This window comes from Muntiacus reevesi, chromosome X, assembly GCF_963930625.1.
Source record: "Muntiacus reevesi chromosome X, mMunRee1.1, whole genome shotgun sequence".
Classification (NCBI taxonomy): Eukaryota; Metazoa; Chordata; class Mammalia; order Artiodactyla; family Cervidae; genus Muntiacus; species Muntiacus reevesi.
Window position 1 is genome coordinate 16,377,585 of NC_089271.1, and position 17,285 is coordinate 16,394,869.

The following is a 17,285-nucleotide window of genomic DNA, read 5'->3' on the forward strand; positions in this document are numbered from 1 at the left end:
CCCCCCCCCCCCCGCTCCGGTCGACAGCTTGCGGCTCGGCCCCGCCCCTCCCAGCCGCTCAGCCCAGGTTGCTAGGGCCTGGCGGGGCAACCAAACGTGGCGCGCGAGGAGGCGCGGCGCGCGCATACGCGCGCAGACGAGCTTATACAGGGAACCAGCAGTCTATTGCTTTGGGGACCAGAGCACGAGCCGCGCAGGCGGGGCGCACGAGCCCGAGCCCGAGGACGAGCGCTCGCTCCTTATTGGTTCCAATCAGAAGTGGGCGGGACGGAGGAGGGATCTGTCAGAATCTGAGGCGCTTCTCCATTGGTCCGAATTGGACGGTTGGGGCGGGGCAGTTAGCAAATTAGGCTGCGCGTCGCCTGAGCGAGAGGGCGGGGTCGAGGGTTTCGATTAGTTGTCGCTGCCGCTGGGGAAGGTAAAGCGGTGACGGCGGCCTCAGGAGCTGTGGGGTCCCCGACTGGAGGTGGGGGACTCGGCGGGGTGAGTAGTCTCGTTGCCACCCGCTCGCCAAGCCTCCTTGTCCTCACATCGGCCTCGTGCTCACCCAGCTTCTGAGAGAGGAGACCCACCCGGTCCCCCCGGGCAGACGTGAGAAGGGGCGGTGGCGCGGGTCCTCTCCGAACCGGGCGACGCGGCGAGGGCACCCCAGTCTAGAGTGGTTCCTCCTCAGCGCCCCATTGCGCCGCTGGAAGGACTTCCCCGACGAGGGACTAGGGCTGTATTTTGGGGTGTAGGGAGACGGGAGGGTATGAGGAGGGGCGGCGGGTCGAGGCCGCCCCGCGGGGCTCCTCTCAGCGGCCGGTCTGCGGCATCCCCGCCCCGTTGCCCCCGCGGCACGCGCTCCCCCGGGCTTGCGGCGAGGGAAGCCCCTTCCCGCCGGCGCTGAGGAGGAGCCTGAATGCCGGAGCCCCCCTCTCGAGTTCCGTGTGAGTTCGGGACCCGCCGGGGACTGCGAGCTTGGCCCCGGCCCTGCTGACCTTGGCTGCCTGCGAGGGTGGGCGAGCGACCCTCCGCCTGCCCCGCGGCTCCTCTACCTTCCCCCGAACAAGTTTCAGGCGTCGTTACGAAGTTCAAGACTAGCATAGTGGGGAGAAGCAGAAACTGGCCCTTTCCCAGACCTTCGTACCCTTTGGACCCTCATAGAAATTTAAATCCTGGGGTTTGGAACCATTTCCGAGCACGAACAGGTTCTGCTCGCATTGACATGTTCTGTGCCCACGTTGGGGGAAAAAATAACCTGAACGTCTTCATCGTAAAGGCAGATCTTCCTTGAGGGTTTTGTTTTTCGCTTCACTTGAGTATTAAAGCACAGATGCCTGAAAAAGAAAAACCTGACCTTAGTATCTCCACAGTGAGATTAGACGGATGCTGTGATATTTAAATAGTTGCAGATCAGTGTTCTGTTGATTGAAATTTAAGCTGATTTTAGAAAGTATCGCAGACACGGAATAATTTCTTTCCATGCATCTGAATTAGGTTTGTTTGGATGTAATGGTTTATGTAGTTAATGTAAAGGATTACACAGATTAATTTGTCCAGGAGCATTTGACCGAAACAGCAGACATAAATATCAATATGTATAGAATAGAATTATCCTTTTAGGTAACATCTGCTGGAATATTTACAGGTTGTTCCTCTTGCTGTAGGGTTACTAAAAAAAAAAAAGCATCTTTATCGAGGCTATTCGAAATTACAGGTGAATGACATTTAGATGTAAATTTGTTTTTAATTTCTTTACGTGTCATAAAATGTGAAGAACCTATGTTTACTTGTCCCTGTATATTTAGTGTTGAAGGGGGGGTAGTATAATCATGTATTTAACAATACAGTTAGGGTCCATTAAGAATAATTTTTTTAAAAAGATGTGCCTCTTTTTGAGAACATGATAGTTGAGTACCTTAGCAATCTTTTACATTTCTGTAATAAAAGTACTATTTTAGGTTTGAGCATTTTTGGCCGTTGACTCTGGATCGGGAGTAAGGAAGCCTGCAGCAGTATTACCAGTTTGACACCGCCAGTGGGTGTTTCTGTTGACAAATGCAGAGAAGAGAACATTTGGGAAGGAAATCTTTTTTTTTCCAGGCGGGTGAGGGGTGGGTGAGGGGGGGAAGGAGCCAGAGGAGAGAAGCTGTAGAACTAAAGCTTCCAGCACAGTGTATGCTGAGCATTTCACAAGTACAAGGAAACCTAATTAGGAGAAAAAAATTCGGTTTGGAAATAATAGAGCTCCAAAAGAGGAATGCTGAATAAAGTTAATAATCACGAGTGTTAAATAATCTACCATTTCAGAGGGGTTGGAGAGTCTTCCCTTTGAGTTGTCTGGCCTTCTAACCTAATCAATGCAAGGATTTATTTGATGTGTATGTATGTATATATAGAAAGCACTTCAGTATTCTGATTTTGCTTATTTGGGAAGTTTTCTGAGCCTAGTTTTTTTAAAAAAAAATTTGGTATATTAAAAAAATAATTAGACATAAGCCTTCTTTCTCCAAAGAGGATTCGTTTTTTCTCCTGCTCAGACTTATAGTTTATTCCTGATTGAGGGGCTTCTGGTAGGGGTTTTTTACCCCTTTATCTCAGGTTTTTTTATTTTTTTACTTATGCAAGTTCCCTGGGCTAAAGGTGCCATTATTTTCATTGTAATTTTCTAGGAGTCATTTAAATCAGAGTGTGGCATCCACAGTATTCCCTGGGGTTTTAAAAGAAAAGGCTCCCATTGAGGGAAATTGCAGGGCCATCTCGCATAGATGAGTAATAGAAGGTTGACTGATTGCGAATCAGATATATTCTGTTCCAGATAGGCTGCATTTAATGAGAACCAGATTTTACTTGGTATTTCTACTTTGAAGGTGCGGTATTGTTACATTGTAAACCGAAATACAGAGGTGGAGAAATCCCTTCAAGTATGCCTCCCCCTGCCCCAACCCAGCCTTGCTTCATCACTGTGTGTGTCTAAGAATCTGCGACAGACTCTTTCAACAATAGTTGCATTGTTGGAAATGACAGTGGCTTCTGTTGCAGAAATTTAACCTTTCATTATGATTTATGTTTCAATTTACTTTGTGATAGAAAATTCCAGTATATCTGAGAATATGGCTATAAGAATTTGTAAGGAGGTGAGCAGAGAAAAGAAGCCTTCTTCAGTGTGTCTGTTAAAAATTCACCTTTTCCCCCCCCTTTTTAGCTTGATAACTTTGGTGATTATCTCCTTTATTTCTAATGGATATTAGCAAGTATGTTAACAAAGTATCAGTATTTTATTTTTGGCTGTTAGTGTGGCAGTATGACTTTATCGTATAATAGATTGATGTCAAATAATAGCAGAAGGCATCTAAGAACAAACGAATCCACATGCTTAGATTCCAAATGTGAGGGGAATCCTTTAGGTAACCGTTAATTTTAGTAGAAGTATAGCAGAATTTGAAGTATTAAGTCACTTTTAAATAGAAAAGACTGTTTACTCAGAACTTGAAATTTAGAATTTTAGATTCTAAAGTTTTAATTTTTTGCAACATCGAATTTCTTGATGGAGACAGAACCTCAAATTCTTTAACATCTGATGATGGAAGCAGTTGGGTCACATGATTCAACTTGAGAAAATAATGTAATTAAAAGATTATATTTTTTTGTTTGGGAGGATTTTCCAATTTACTTTCAGTCTTAAACTCAACATTAGAACTATTTTTTTGGTGATGCATCACTTTAGTGTTTGGATTTAAATTCTTGATTGTTTCTAGAATGTTTCCTTTCTATAGAGCAGTGCTTGGAAGAGTGGATTAGTCAAAGATGTGGCCTCATTTCTCATTCACCTTTGTACAATTACTTCTTAATACTGCCGGGTGAATTTGGGTACAATTCTATCAGTGGGAAATGAAAGCTGTGAGTGAGGACCTTCCACCTGAAGAGTCTGATAACATTTAGAGAATTCCAATTTGGGAATTAACAGAAAATTATTTTTATGCATTAGGTTAAAGGACTTAGCCCATTTCAGGTCTTTGGAATTGATTGTCAGCATTTTGAATTAAGCTCTTAGAAACATTTGTGTTTGAGATAGTTCTAATTAGGGTCAAATTTGGGGTGTGGTTTCTCTGTTGGGCAGTCTTCTTTATAATAATTAAATTCTAATATTCTGTTTATTGAGCCTTACTGAATACTAGGTACTATGGCAAATAATTTTTTTGCATGGGTATATTAATATGTGTGTATGTGTGTTCTCATAACATTCCTATGAAGTAGATGTTTTTCTTATATCCTGTGGTACACTTGACCAAATGGGTGAGGGAGAGAAAATATTTTACCCAGATTACCCAGCTAGTCAGCAGCTGAGGCAAAGCTTCCATTGAAACCGGTCTGACTTGAAGGTGCGCTCTTCAAACCTATGCTTTCTTCTTCTCTTTAGGAATCCGATTTCCCAAACATGTTTTGAGCTCCTACTGCTCCTGGGGTGGTTACTCAAGGTATAAATATGCTTCCTGGAGTTCATAGGTTACATTGGCAAGGCTTTCTGACCTTTAGTCACATGGGAGGCTGGACTCAGCTCCATCGGCACTGATGGATTAGGACAACTGCAAGTTCAGACTTTTCTCAGAGGGTCGTTAATTCTGTTTCTCATAAATGAAGGTTGTACATAATTCATGTTCCATTTTAACTTTTGACTGACTTTGATTAAATTTGCTACCGTAATAAAGGCTATGAAGTTATTCTGTGAATTCAGTTTTGTGGTTTAGATACACTTTTTTTTGCCACTTTATTTTTTAATTGAATAATTGCTTAACAGAATTTTGTTGTCTCCTGTCAGACATCAACAAGAATCAGCCATAGATACACTTTTGAAGTAAAATGGCAGCCATTACAATCTGCAGATAGGTGTCTCTTCTGTAATTGTAATGATTTCAGTGAAATAAAATTTGGAGGTGAAGTCTACAGAGATATGTTATTGATGTTGCTTAACAATATGTAGGAGTTGGAGTCTGAAAAAAATTTTTCTACCTGAAAATAGAATTTTCTGTTAGTTAAAGCCTCATGATTGTGTGTGTGTGTGTAAGCAAGACCCATCCTTAAGAGAGCTACAGTTGCTTAGCTCAAAAGAACCCTCACAGGTCCGTGTTAAGGAGGAAAGGGACTTACTTAACATCTTATTCTGTAATTGTTGAGAATCACTTTTGCTGGTTATTAAAGTTAGAAAGGAACTATGAATATTGTAGAAACTCAGGGCTGGAAATCACCTCAGCCAAAGCAGGAAGGACAGTTGTTCTACCAAGATGGAACCTACACAGAAATGTTGTGAATTTCTTTAGCAAGTATGGGTTTTGAATATGCATTTTTAATAGTTTTAGCAATGTATATTTTATATACCATAAAATTCATGTTTTAAGAGTTTAAGAGTATTGTTCAATGATTTTTTTTTTTTTTAGATTTATGGAGTTGTGTAACCATCACTGCAATCCAATTTTGGAACATTTCCATTACCCCAGAAAGATCTCACCCACCAACGTGCATTTTTTTAACCTTATTTACTTGCTTCCACCTAGATCCTTTTATCATCAGGCACTGATAAACTAAATCATGTAGATTTTTAAAGATATGTCTTTAAAATATATCTTCTTACATGTATTACAATTTCTTAGTACTTTTTGTATATTCAAAAGTTTTGCCTAAACATAATCCATAGAAGAATGTAAAAGGTAGTACTGCAAGTGCCATCCATTATCTTGTCTTTGTGGTTTTGATTTGATTCTGTTTTGATCTTTTTTAAACCAGTAAATAAAATATAGTGCTCTTAGTGATATGTTGGAAATCAGGAATAAGAAATCAAGGTAAAAATAATATAATTTTCGTTGGGCAAGAAAAAATTCCTTTAGGATTTAAGACCAGGGACAAAATAATTGTTTTTCTTGATTTTAAGCCAATAACCTTGTTCATTTTATTGTTTGAGCTCTAATCCCCCTTGAGAGATCCATGCCTACAGTGCATGCTGGAGAGCAGGCTTCATTAAATTCAGGTATGCAAACGCATTGTCTACTTTTTGCATTACTTTAGACTGGATTGTTGAGGAATTTAGAAATAGCTTAACCTGCAAGGTACAGTAGCTGCTTTTCCCTGCCTGCATCATTTTTTGTTGTTGTTGTTTTTTAAAGTTACCCTCAAGGGTAGCCAGAAGAATTAAAGCTCCCTTGGGAACGAGTTGTACTGGATGGGTGGAATTCTACCCCTTTGGTTCCCCGGTGCTCTCTTTGCTCCCTGTTTTGCACGTGTAGATGGACACTGCTGATAGGATAGCTTGGGGATGTTATTTTTTAGGTACACATGATAGGGGAATGCAGTGGTTTGGTTGTAGGTAAAGTGTTTTGGAAACAAACTTTCATTGCTTTTAGATGAACATTTCTGTATGGAAAGTGACCCTTACAAGTGCCAGGCAGGTAAATCAGTACTTCTTTGTGTGGTGGGTTGTGTCTGGATTTTTAATAACAAACAGAAAGGACACAGCACTGCTCTGATAATAATAGTTTACTGTAAATTCAATCATAATTGGCTTGAAATAATTTTACTTAAAAAAAACACCTGTTTAATTGCTATGATTGTGGGATTCTGTTGTTACTTTGCATTCTTTCCTAAGAAAAAGGCTTAATATCAAATATTAACAAATAAAGTGCTTTCTGACCTATTTGATTTAGAGGAGAGTAGTGATTTTGAAAGTAACAACTTTGGTTTCTGGAAGTTAGTTAACACAACATGGATGAATGCATTATTGTTTTTTTGTTTAAGACTGCTTTAAATTATTTTAGATAAGTTGCAGTTTCAGATCTCAGTTTTAGATTTTGTACTATGCCTAAAGATTAGGTACTTGGCAGCTTGTAAAATCATATTATAATAATCAGATTAAGTACACACAAACACACACTCATGGGAGGAAGATAAAGCAAGTTAAAAAAGGTGATAAGTACCAGTTGAAGAAAACTTACTGACTTGGATTTGCCCCATTATGCTGATGTTGGCCAAGAGTAGTAGAAACGATAGTTTTCTGATGAATAGAATCTTTGGGAGATTGTGAAAGCTGGTTCAGGTATGACATATCCTCGGATTTATCCACATGTCCTACCCTGGTTTTGTCAGTCACTAGTGGAATGTTTTAGGGCTTGTTTGGGTGGCTCGGTGGTAAAGGATCTACCTGTAGTGCAAGAGATGCGGGTTTGATCCCTGGGTTGGGAAGATTCCCTGGAGAAGGAAATGGCAACCCACTCTAGTATTCTTACCTGGGAAATCCCATGGACAGAGGTGCCTGCAGGGCTACAGTCTATGGGGTTGCAAAAGAATTGGACATAATTGAGCATGCACACACAGTGGGATGTTTGGAAAAGATTGAAGGCAGAAAGAGAAGGGGGACACAGAGGATGAGATGGTTGGATGGTATCACCGACTCAATGGACATGAGTTTGAGCAAACTCCAGGAGACAGTGAGAGACAGGGAAGCCTGGCATGCTGCAGTTCATGGGGTCACAAAGGGTCGGACATGACTTAGCAACTGAACGACAACAGCAATTTTTGCTGGTAATATTGCCATTAAAATTTGAGATTAGCATTGCAAAGGAAAAGAAAAAAATTTTATTTTAATTGTTAATAATGTCAAATAGTTGAGGTAGAACAAAAGCTAATTTTGTGCAAATTGGTGTTTTGTAATTTATTATTTCTTTCTAAGGTGACCTGTCCTATATCCTGAGAATCTGCCCTTCATTTAGATACTTCATTTAATGAGTATCTACTGTATACCAAACTGTGATAGAGTGATGCATCAAAGGGAAGTAGGTCCTCAAAGACTCTATGAACTTGAAATGGAGGCAGAGGAGAAGTACCAGGCACTTGCAGGTTAGGGGGATCTGCCTTGTGGGGAGCAGGTAGGAAGGCCATGGTGAAGAGGTAACATTAAGTGGGACCTGAAGGATGAGAAGGGCATGGTTTAGTTTAGGAACTAAGTTTTCCTGGCAGAAAGTGCAAATGCCCTCAGGCAAGGTGAGAGCTAGAGGCTTTTGAAAAACTGAACCTTTTAAAGAACTGAAAGAAATCCAGAATGGCTGGAAAGTAGAGAAGCAGGTGATGACGCAGAAGTAGACAGGGGCCCGGTTTTGAAAAGGCTTAGTAGGCCATCTGCTGGGTGTTTGAACTTGTCCTAAACCTCCTGGGAAGCTATTGAAGGTTTTAAGTAGGGATGTGACACGAAATGAAATGCCACAAAAAACAAGAGTTTTAGCTCAATGGAACCTTGATGATTTACCAAAAAGGTCATAATTGCTACAAGGTAAAATATTCTTTCCTCATCTCTTTAAAAAATTTTGCAGCTGCTTTCTTCCATCGTCATCTGTGATCTCTTTTCATTGTTTTTATAAAAATTACCTTCAGTTTTCTAAAGGCTCCCCCTTTTCTTTTATCCTTCACCAGTCTGTTAACCTTATATAGGAATGTCATTTCTATTTATAACTGAGTTAAAATTTTTTTCTAACAGTTTTAGCTCTCTTCCATATTTAAACTTAAGACTCTGCTGTTTTTTTCCCCCAGACATCTTTAATCTACTCAAGATTTTAATGAAACATTTTGCTAAATATCAACATTAAATTTGCTTTGTTCTTTTCTTTCCTCAAATACAATGTTTTATGTCTAGTTTCATATTTTTCAGCACTTATGCTATTTCATATTCAAGGAAATCTGATTCGAGCACTTCCAGTGTTTTTAGAGAATTTTATTAATAATATTTAGAAGCACTAATCTTTAGCAGGAGTATCATTTTCAAATCTGATTCACATTCTGCGGCTTTGCCATCTTTGATATTTAACTGATCTTTGTTGAGCTTCTTATTTTCAAGTGAGCTTATATGTATAAAAGTGCTCCACAGATTTTATTTTATATATCCTGATTTGTTTCTTTCTCCTTCTACAATATGTATCCCTACATGCTCGGCTTATTTTTGGAAATCTTCAACTATGCTAAATTTTCCTTGCCTTGATGACTGAACAGGCATTCATCCAGGGCTTCCTTGGTGTAAAGAGGTTAGTTTGTGACAGTATACAATGCCATTGTGCACTTCCCCTTCATGGATGCACAGAATAACCACAGCATCACCTCCTCCTCCAGATATTTCCTTTGAAATCTACATTGTGATGCAGTCTGTAACGTAGCTCACTTTGGCCTTTCTGAATCATTTTATACCTGCTCTGTATTCTTTCCTTGTTGATTTTTTTTCCCCCCTCATGCTGGTAACCTGAATGAAGAGTTTACAGTGGCTTTGTGTCATAACTATTTTCACTTCCTATCCAGCTCAGGACATTTCTTTTGAAAGAGTTGCGTCATTTTAGAGTTTGATGTTTTCGTGCTGCTGGTTTCTTTGCCATCCACAGTGACTGCCCTTGGTTTGGAGTTGTGCTTTCCAGCTTGTCCCTCTCTGCACGGCTGGTAAAAGAAGGCCATACATGTCTTTCTTTGGCTGCCTTTACGATACGGTGATGGTTTGGGTATCTTGGTATCACTGTGTAGGCAACTGAAAGGGTATCAGCGTCATGGTAAGTGCTGGAAATACAAAGCCAGGCTGTGGTGTTGTGCCCTTTTATGGAGTTTTTATGGAGTTTTAAGAACAGAGCTCCTCCTTTTATGGAGTTTTAAGAACAGAGTGATATGCCCATTTAGATGGGGAAACACAGGGTGCTGTTAGTCTAGGCCAGAAGAGGTGTGTTTAATGCAGACTAAGGGAACTGAGAAAGGTAATGACTCCTGTGTATTTGTGAAGAGTCTTAGAGGAGGCCCAGAATGCCATGTGGAGGGAAGGGATATCCTAGTAGACCATGTATTCAAAGACACGGATCTGAGAAAAGCAGATAAAGCTGGGTGAATAGCAAGAAATGACGTTGATTTATATATTGCATGCCTTGCTTTGAAGCTTTGACCCCAGCTACATCCCAGGATCTTAGTTTTCTTTCTTTGTGGCCTTTTTTCTGTTCATTTCCCCTTTCGCCTGAGAGTATACATAGGAAATACTAAAGCTGGCGTTTAAATAGGGCTGGGCCTTTGGTAAAATGGATAAGCAGATGGTATCGGTTTTCTACATGTAGGCTCCCTGGAGGCATGAAGTGTTGCCTGTTGTCACCTCAGCATCTAGTGCATTGCCTGGCACAGAGGAAGTGCTCAGTAAATATTTCTCTTATGAAATTTGTTTCTTTTTCTACCCCCCATCTCTTCCCGTCAGTGCTTGCTTCCTTGTTCAGTGGTTTCTCTGTCAGGTACCTGTCTAGTGGACTTTCCTCTCTGCTCACCCTGTAGATGTGCTTGTCCTGTAGTCTAGTCACTCGTCTCAAATGTAACTGTTATAATTGGATCTGTGTTGGTGTATAACTAAGTGCTAATGGCTCCCTCTGTGGGACTCCTCAAACTTCTGTCATCATTTACAGTACGGTAGATGAAGGGGAAGCAAGAGTTGACAACTGTAAGAATGACATTTCTTTAAATTTTTTCATGATTTGTTGTATGAATTCATAGAAGTGTTGAGTTCTGTTCCATAATAAACCTGTGTGTGCATTGTATGTTTGTATATATCTGCATTGTACCTTACTTAACGTTAAGCAAAACCAACATTCAGTGAAGATGTTTGCTTATTTTATTATGTAGCTTCACCCCACTCCCCCATTACTTCTTAGGTTCCTCAGATTGGGACACTGGTTTTCAATGTGGTACCACTTTAAAATAAAATATTTGTCTTATAGAAAGTCTCTAGGATGCAATGACTTCACCGAAGGATCTGCCATACAATAAGTGTTGGTTAGTTAGGTGGAAAGTTTTAAAAAAAATTATTAATTTATTTTCTTTTTAACATGTCATAGCTCAGATGGTAAAGAATCTGCCTGCAATGTAGGAGACTCAGGTTTGATCTCTGGGTTCGCAAGATCCCTTGGAGAAGGGAATGGCTACTCACTCCAGTATTCTTGCCTGGAGATTTCCATGGATGGAGGAGTCTGGCAGTCTACAATCCATGGGGTCGCAATGAGTCAGACATGACTGAGTGACTAACATACACACAGTGGACTTTTAAATATCCTCTCTACATTTTGATAATTTTTCATATTATAGGTCCCACATTCCCAAGAAAACTCATCTCCAGTCTCTTTTACAGCTGTGGTACAAGCTTGTAACCTAGGCTTGACCAGTCGTTAACACAGAGTGAGACTTGTATGTAGAGTTGAGCATTGTGAGATAGCCATCATGTGTATAGTTGAATTGCTGACCTGGTGATCGTGTTGACAAAGGTGCTCGGTGGTGGCAGAGCTAATGGAATTCAGTCTCAGTGGTATTGGTACTCGGTGGTGACAATAATTTTTTTGCTTGTTTTTATCTTACTATTCTCTGATCATCTAGAATTTGTGTTGTTTTTGTTCTTGTGTTGTTTTGTTGTTCAGTCACTAAGTCATATCTGACTCTTTGTGACCCCATGGACTGTAGCACACCAGGCTTCCCTGTCCTTCACTGTCTCCCAGAGTCGACTCAGACTCATCTCCATTGAGTCAGTGATGCCATCCAACCATCTCATCCTCTGTTGCCCGATTCGCCTCTTGCCTTCAATCTTTCCCAGCATCAGGTCTTTTCCAATGAGTCAGCTCTTTTCATCAGGTGGCCAGAGTATTGGAGCTTCAGCATCAGTCCTTCCAGTGAATATTCAGAATTGATTTCCTTTAGGAGTGACTAGTTGGATCTCCTTGCTGTCCAAAGGACTCTCAAGAGTCTTCTCCAGAACCACAGTTCAAAAGCATCAATTCTTTGGCGCTCAACATTCTTCACAGTCCAACTCTCACATCCATACATGACCACTGGAAAAACCATAGCTTTGACTAGACAAACCTTTGTTGGCAAAGTAATGTCTCTGCTTTTTAATATGCTGTCTAGGTTTGTCAAGGCTTTCCTTCCAAGGAGCAAGTGTCTTTTAATTTCATGGCTGCATTGACTGTCTGCAGTGATTTTGGAGCCCAAGAAAATAAAATCTGTCACTGTTTCCACTTTTTCCCCATCTGTTTGCCATGAAGTGTAGGGACTGGATGCCATGATCTTAGTTTTTTGAATACTGAGTTGTAAGCCAGCTTTTTCACTCTCTTCTTTCCCCTTCATCAAGAGGCTTTTTAGTTCCTCCTCACTTTCTGCCATTAAAATGGTATCATCTGTATATCTGAGGTTTTTGATACTTCTCCTGGCAAGAGAATTGTGTTAGGGATTTGTGTTCCATGTCTTATATTAACTTTGGAATATTTTCAGCCATTGTTTCTGCAAATTTTTGTCACATTCTTCTTTTTCTGATTCCAGTTATATTAGAACCTATGTTGCACACCTCTTGAAAGTCCTGTTTGTTCTGTTCTTCACTCTCTTTTCTCTCAGTGTTTTTGGGTGGGGTAGTTTCTACTGACATATCTTCAACTTCACTGATTTTTTCCCTGGCTCAGTTAAGTTTCCTAATGAGCCCATTGAAGGCATTTTTAATTTCTCTCAACTGTACTTTTAATTTTTAGCACTTTCATTTTATTCTTTCTTATAGTTTCTATTTATCTGCTGAGTTACCAGTCCAATTTTGCATGTTCTCCTTTTGGGTTAGAGCTCTAAACATGTTACTCATAGTGTTTTAACTTGGATTCTAGGTGTTTACAACATCAGATTCTGTGTATCGTTCTGAGTTCTGACATACTCTTTGTCTTTTCTGAGTGTTGTTTTTCCTCTGCTTTTTCTTATGCCTTGTGTTTTTTTTTTTAATTGTAAACCTGACTTATTTTGTAGAACAGTGGAGACTGAGCTACAAAATTTTCTTTTCAGTTTCAGAAAGCAATTACTGTTTAATAACTGACCAGATTACAAAAATACTTATGGTAGATACCTTAGTTCATTCTTCTAATAATAGCCTATTGATCTGGCCTTCCCTGTTGCCAGCATCTCTACGTTCTACAAAATGGCTGATCTTTTTCTTCATTCCACCTCATGGAGAAGATGATTTGAAGGGCCACGGAAAGTTGTTTGCTTCTTTGAAATGATTTTCAACAGTATAGATCTCGTGGATCAGATCCTCCATGCAGATGATGCCATATTTACCAAGAGATTGAGCAGTCAGTGCATTATCTGTCAGGGCAATTTAATTTTTGTTGATTTTGTCATAACCATGCTTGTTGATCAATTCATTTACTTACTTCAGGTTTGGGTACCCCTCCTACGCAACATATGGTTCCACAGTCCTCAGCATGTTAATTGAAGCCATGTTGAGCTTCACACAGGCGCCACTGAAGATCTGATGGTGGCAAAGAAGCTGCCACACCTTCTGGACCTTTGGGCTCACACCATTGATACCTCTGATCCTGGTGACAAATGCCAGTTGGATTCCACGGGTATGTAGAAGCTGATGACTTTTCTTATCATCCTAGCCATTGGAATCTCAGTTCTGTACATCTGCCTGTATTCCTTGTGATGGTGCTCAGCTTTTTCATAAATAAGCTTCCTCCTTGCCTTTCAAAGCATCTTCTGGGCATACTTCTTTCTCAGATACTTGTACTTAAGCTCTGCGAAATTTTTTCGCTTTTTCTTAAGAGTTTTGGCACAGCAGGAACCTTTTTTTCCCTTCTCTTCTGCACCCTCCATATTTCTAGCTCGAAAAGAGCTAAAGTGCAGAATTTTTGTGTCTGTAAACAGGCTCATCTTTCCTCGTGTGAGGCCTTTGGCTCAGGGATTTGAGTTTGTCTAGTTTGGAGTTGAACTTGTTTTAAGTTTGGTTGTTATTGTGCTTCAGGCTTCATATTCTTAGTTTGTGATTAGGGTGGGGGTTGGTTTATTTTATCGTGTCAGGTCTTACTTCAGGACTGTGACTTGGGTTTCCTTACATGCTCTTGATCTTCCCTGGTCCCTCTGCTGGTAGTATTCTGCTGTTTACTTGTTATTGGAAGTAGGTTAACTTAGAGGTGGGGAGTGGTGGTGGGATGTGGTCTTTTGTTCTGATTAAACCTCAGACTTGGGCTTGCAGCACTGTCCCAAGGACGTGCCCTTCCCCTAGCTATTATGTGGGCTCAGTGTATAGTCCTGCCCTTCTCCCAGGGTGTCTACCCCTTCCCTCAGTTGCAGCAAGTTTTAACCAGTGCTTTGACAGAAGCACTGACAGTAAATCCCCTGCATACATTCTGAGAGCATGTTCGTAAGTCCAATTTGTTCATAAGTCCAACAGAGTTAGCCTAGGTACCCAGCTAACACAATCGGCTTCATAGTACCATACTGTAATAGGTTTATAATACTTTTCACACAAATAATACATAAAAAACAAGCAAGCACAAAAAGTAAAGAAAATATTTAAAATCTTTCAGGATAGTACCTTGAAGAGCACAGTAGTACAGTGCAACAGCTGGGATACAGAGTCTGGCATCGAGTGAACACAGGAGGAGTTCCTGACCGGAGGAGGGAGAGGAGGTGGGAGATGGTAGAGCTGAGGGATCGTCAGCAATAGGAGACGGAGGGCGAGCTGCAGCTTTCACTCATGCCCGATGGTGATGGAACACACGTTCGCATCTTTGAAAGCAGGAAACTTGAAGATTCGTCTGTAGGGAACTTACTTTCACAAGTGAAGGTTTTTCTTCCCTAGTGGAGGTGCGAGGGAAGGATCTGGGTGGACATGTTGTTCCTGAGGTGCTGCTGCATTTCCCTTCCCCCAAGGCTGCATCACAAGGGGCACTCCTCAATGGGCACATCGCAAAGGGCTCTTTCCGGAATGCTGGGGGGGAGGGGTTGGTGGGGGAAGATCTTGCAGAAGACTGGGGTCTCCCCATTTTCTGTGACCTCCACTGGTTTCACACTGTTCCTTCAGCATGCCTCATCAGGCTTTTTATCAATCTGCTGTTGATTCTAGCTGAATTCCTCTTATCAGTGACCACTCGGAGTCTACCCCAAGTGAGCCCAAGGTTGTCTCCTCTCTCCTTGTAGGGCCTGTCTCTCTCTCCGAAGATTTTTTTTTTGTTTTGTTTTGTTTTAGTAAAAATATGGAACGCTTCACGAATTTGCGTGTCATCCTTGTGCAGGGGCCATGCTAATCTTCTCTGTATCGTTCCAATTTTAGTATATGTGCTGCCGAAGTGAGCACTCTCCGAAGAGTTTTGAGCTAGTTGGTTGTTTTGTGATGGGTTTCAAGAAAGTCATGACTTTGAAATTAGTGCAGCTCTTTTTTATTGTGAGAGCAGGCAGCTATGTTCTTCCAGCTTTCCTATTCCAAGGTGGAAGACAGAAGTTTGGTTTCCCTTAAAATTTTTACATGTACATTTAACTAAGTCAAAGCTTCATTATTATTCGTGTCTTCTCAAATAAGACAGAGATTCTAGTATGGCTTACCTTTTAACCCTCATCGCCTCTCTTCCGTCTTAGTTATTTATGCTTTGGTTTTGCCTTGTTGAAGCCACCTTGAGTCTGTAAAATAGTGAATATTTACTCAATATGTTTCCCAAATTTCTTTGCTCACCATTCTTGATTCACCCCATTTCTTCCTTTGGGTTTAGGTTTCTTCTTATAAAGAATGTTCTTAAAGTAGTTCTTTTGCTAAAGTCCTGTTAGTAGAAAACTTGGCGTTCTTGGTGTTTCTGCAAGTGTCTTTACTTCACTTTTTCTCTTGAATGATTGTTGAGATGGGTACAGAATTTATGTTGACAGTTATTCCCTTAGCACATTAATAATGTTATTTTCTTGTCTTTTGATAAGTCTTATTTATTAATGAGAAGCCTTTAGTCAGTTCAGGTGTAATTTCTTTGTAGCTAAGTATCTTTTCTCTTGGGCTGCCTTTAAGATTTTTTTTCCTTATATTTGATTTTTTTTGCAGTTTCTTGGTGGCATCTCTAGATGTGGATTTGTTTTCATTTATCCTGTTTTTTATTTGGTATACACCTGAAAACTCATGACACCTTAAATTGTGGAAAAAAATTATAGATATTATTTTTAAAAATAATGCTTCTTCTCCATTTTCCACTTCTGAAACCCTTATTGAGATATATGTTGGAATTTTTCATTGTGTTCCTTAAAGTTTCTTTTATACTTTCTGTTTTTACTTCTGGGTGATTTCTTGACATCTACCTTACAATTCACTAATTTCTGTTTAGCTGTGTCCAGTCTATTGGTTAATACATTTATTGAGAATTTTCACTGAAAACATTTGACTATATTTTTAAATGTAAAAGTTTCTGTGTTTTCTTTCAAATCTGCTTCTTAATTTTCATCAGGACTTTTTCTTGTCTTCTTTGAACATTTAAAAATATAGTTATGTTTGTCTCCTTTGGATTATTTTCTGAGCTGTAGTTCTTGAGGAATGAAATCTCCCATTTGTCTCCCCTCCAAGTTTTGCTTATTTCTTTGTGTGGTTCACAACATTTGACAATTTGGGCATTGTGGGATGCTCCTTTGGATAGTTTTTGTTTGTCTTGATGGGACCCTTTGGGTTCACTGCTCCTGGAGAGTTTTTGATCTCTTCTCATATGATGGGTTTCTGACATCTGGAGAAGGATGTGAATTTGGACTTCATATCTGTGGTAGAGGAAAGACTTAGGTTTTCCATTTTGCTTTGCTCACTCTTACACCCAGCTCTCGGTTGCTCTGTGTAGCTTTTATTTATCCAAGGCAACCCTTCATTTGATATTTCATAGCTTTATGTTGGTGCTTCATTTCCAACTTTTTTCTCATGCACAGACTTGAGATATCTCCAGTTTCCTGGTATCATATTCGTTGAGTTTGCAGTCCTTGGTTTAGAGGGTAGAAGTGAGCAGGTCTTTGTCCTGTTGTCCTTTGAAGAATCTCATTTAACAAGCCCTTGTCTTTGCAGGCACTCCTTGCTATTCAACTGTTCTAGCTATAGATCAGAAAGTAGTTCATCCTTTTAAGAACCAGGAATTAGTTGCAACCACCACAGGCATCCTCTAACTTGAACAGATAATTTATGGAAAGTTCATTTAGATGTCAGTTATGTTGAACACAGTTCCTGTTATCTGATAGGAACTATGTTAATTTAAAAAAAATGGGTTAGTTTCCCAGATACCTTCAGGAGTCTAGTCTTTCCATGATGCATTGAAATTTGTATAGTCTTGTGAGCTCTTTGGTATTGTAATCAGTAGTTAGGTGATTTCTGTGGGGAAATGCATTTTAACATTCTCAGGGAGAGAGCAGAGTATTAGTTTTCTCTGGGGTGACCTGCCAGGACTGGTCCCTGTTAATTTTTACAAACCTTAACCACTGTTCTCAAGCCTACCACTAAATCATCACCA

The 17,285-nt window shown here is 40.2% G+C and overlaps 1 protein-coding gene, 1 non-coding gene and 1 pseudogene across 4 annotated transcripts in view; 1 reads left to right on the top strand and 2 right to left on the bottom strand.

Annotated features, from left to right (window-relative positions):
• Positions 1–417: 417 nt before the first annotated feature.
• Positions 418–17,285, top strand: part of CDKL5 (cyclin dependent kinase like 5) — a 171,481-nt gene continuing 154,613 nt past the window's right edge. For 2 of the 3 annotated variants that reach the window (XM_065915343.1, XM_065915345.1), the window contains exon 1: positions 418–483. The gene's annotated coding sequence lies outside the window, so the exon portion shown is untranslated. Of the gene's footprint in view, positions 484–13,204; positions 13,395–17,285 lie in introns of all 3 variants that reach the window. The other variant, XM_065915344.1, reaches the window with a different exon arrangement.
• Positions 12,894–13,644, bottom strand: LOC136153466 (large ribosomal subunit protein uL30 pseudogene; annotated as a pseudogene).
• LOC136155017 (U6 spliceosomal RNA) lies at positions 15,021–15,127 on the bottom strand. The gene has a single exon (XR_010660688.1). It is a non-coding gene; the product is annotated as a U6 spliceosomal RNA (small nuclear RNA).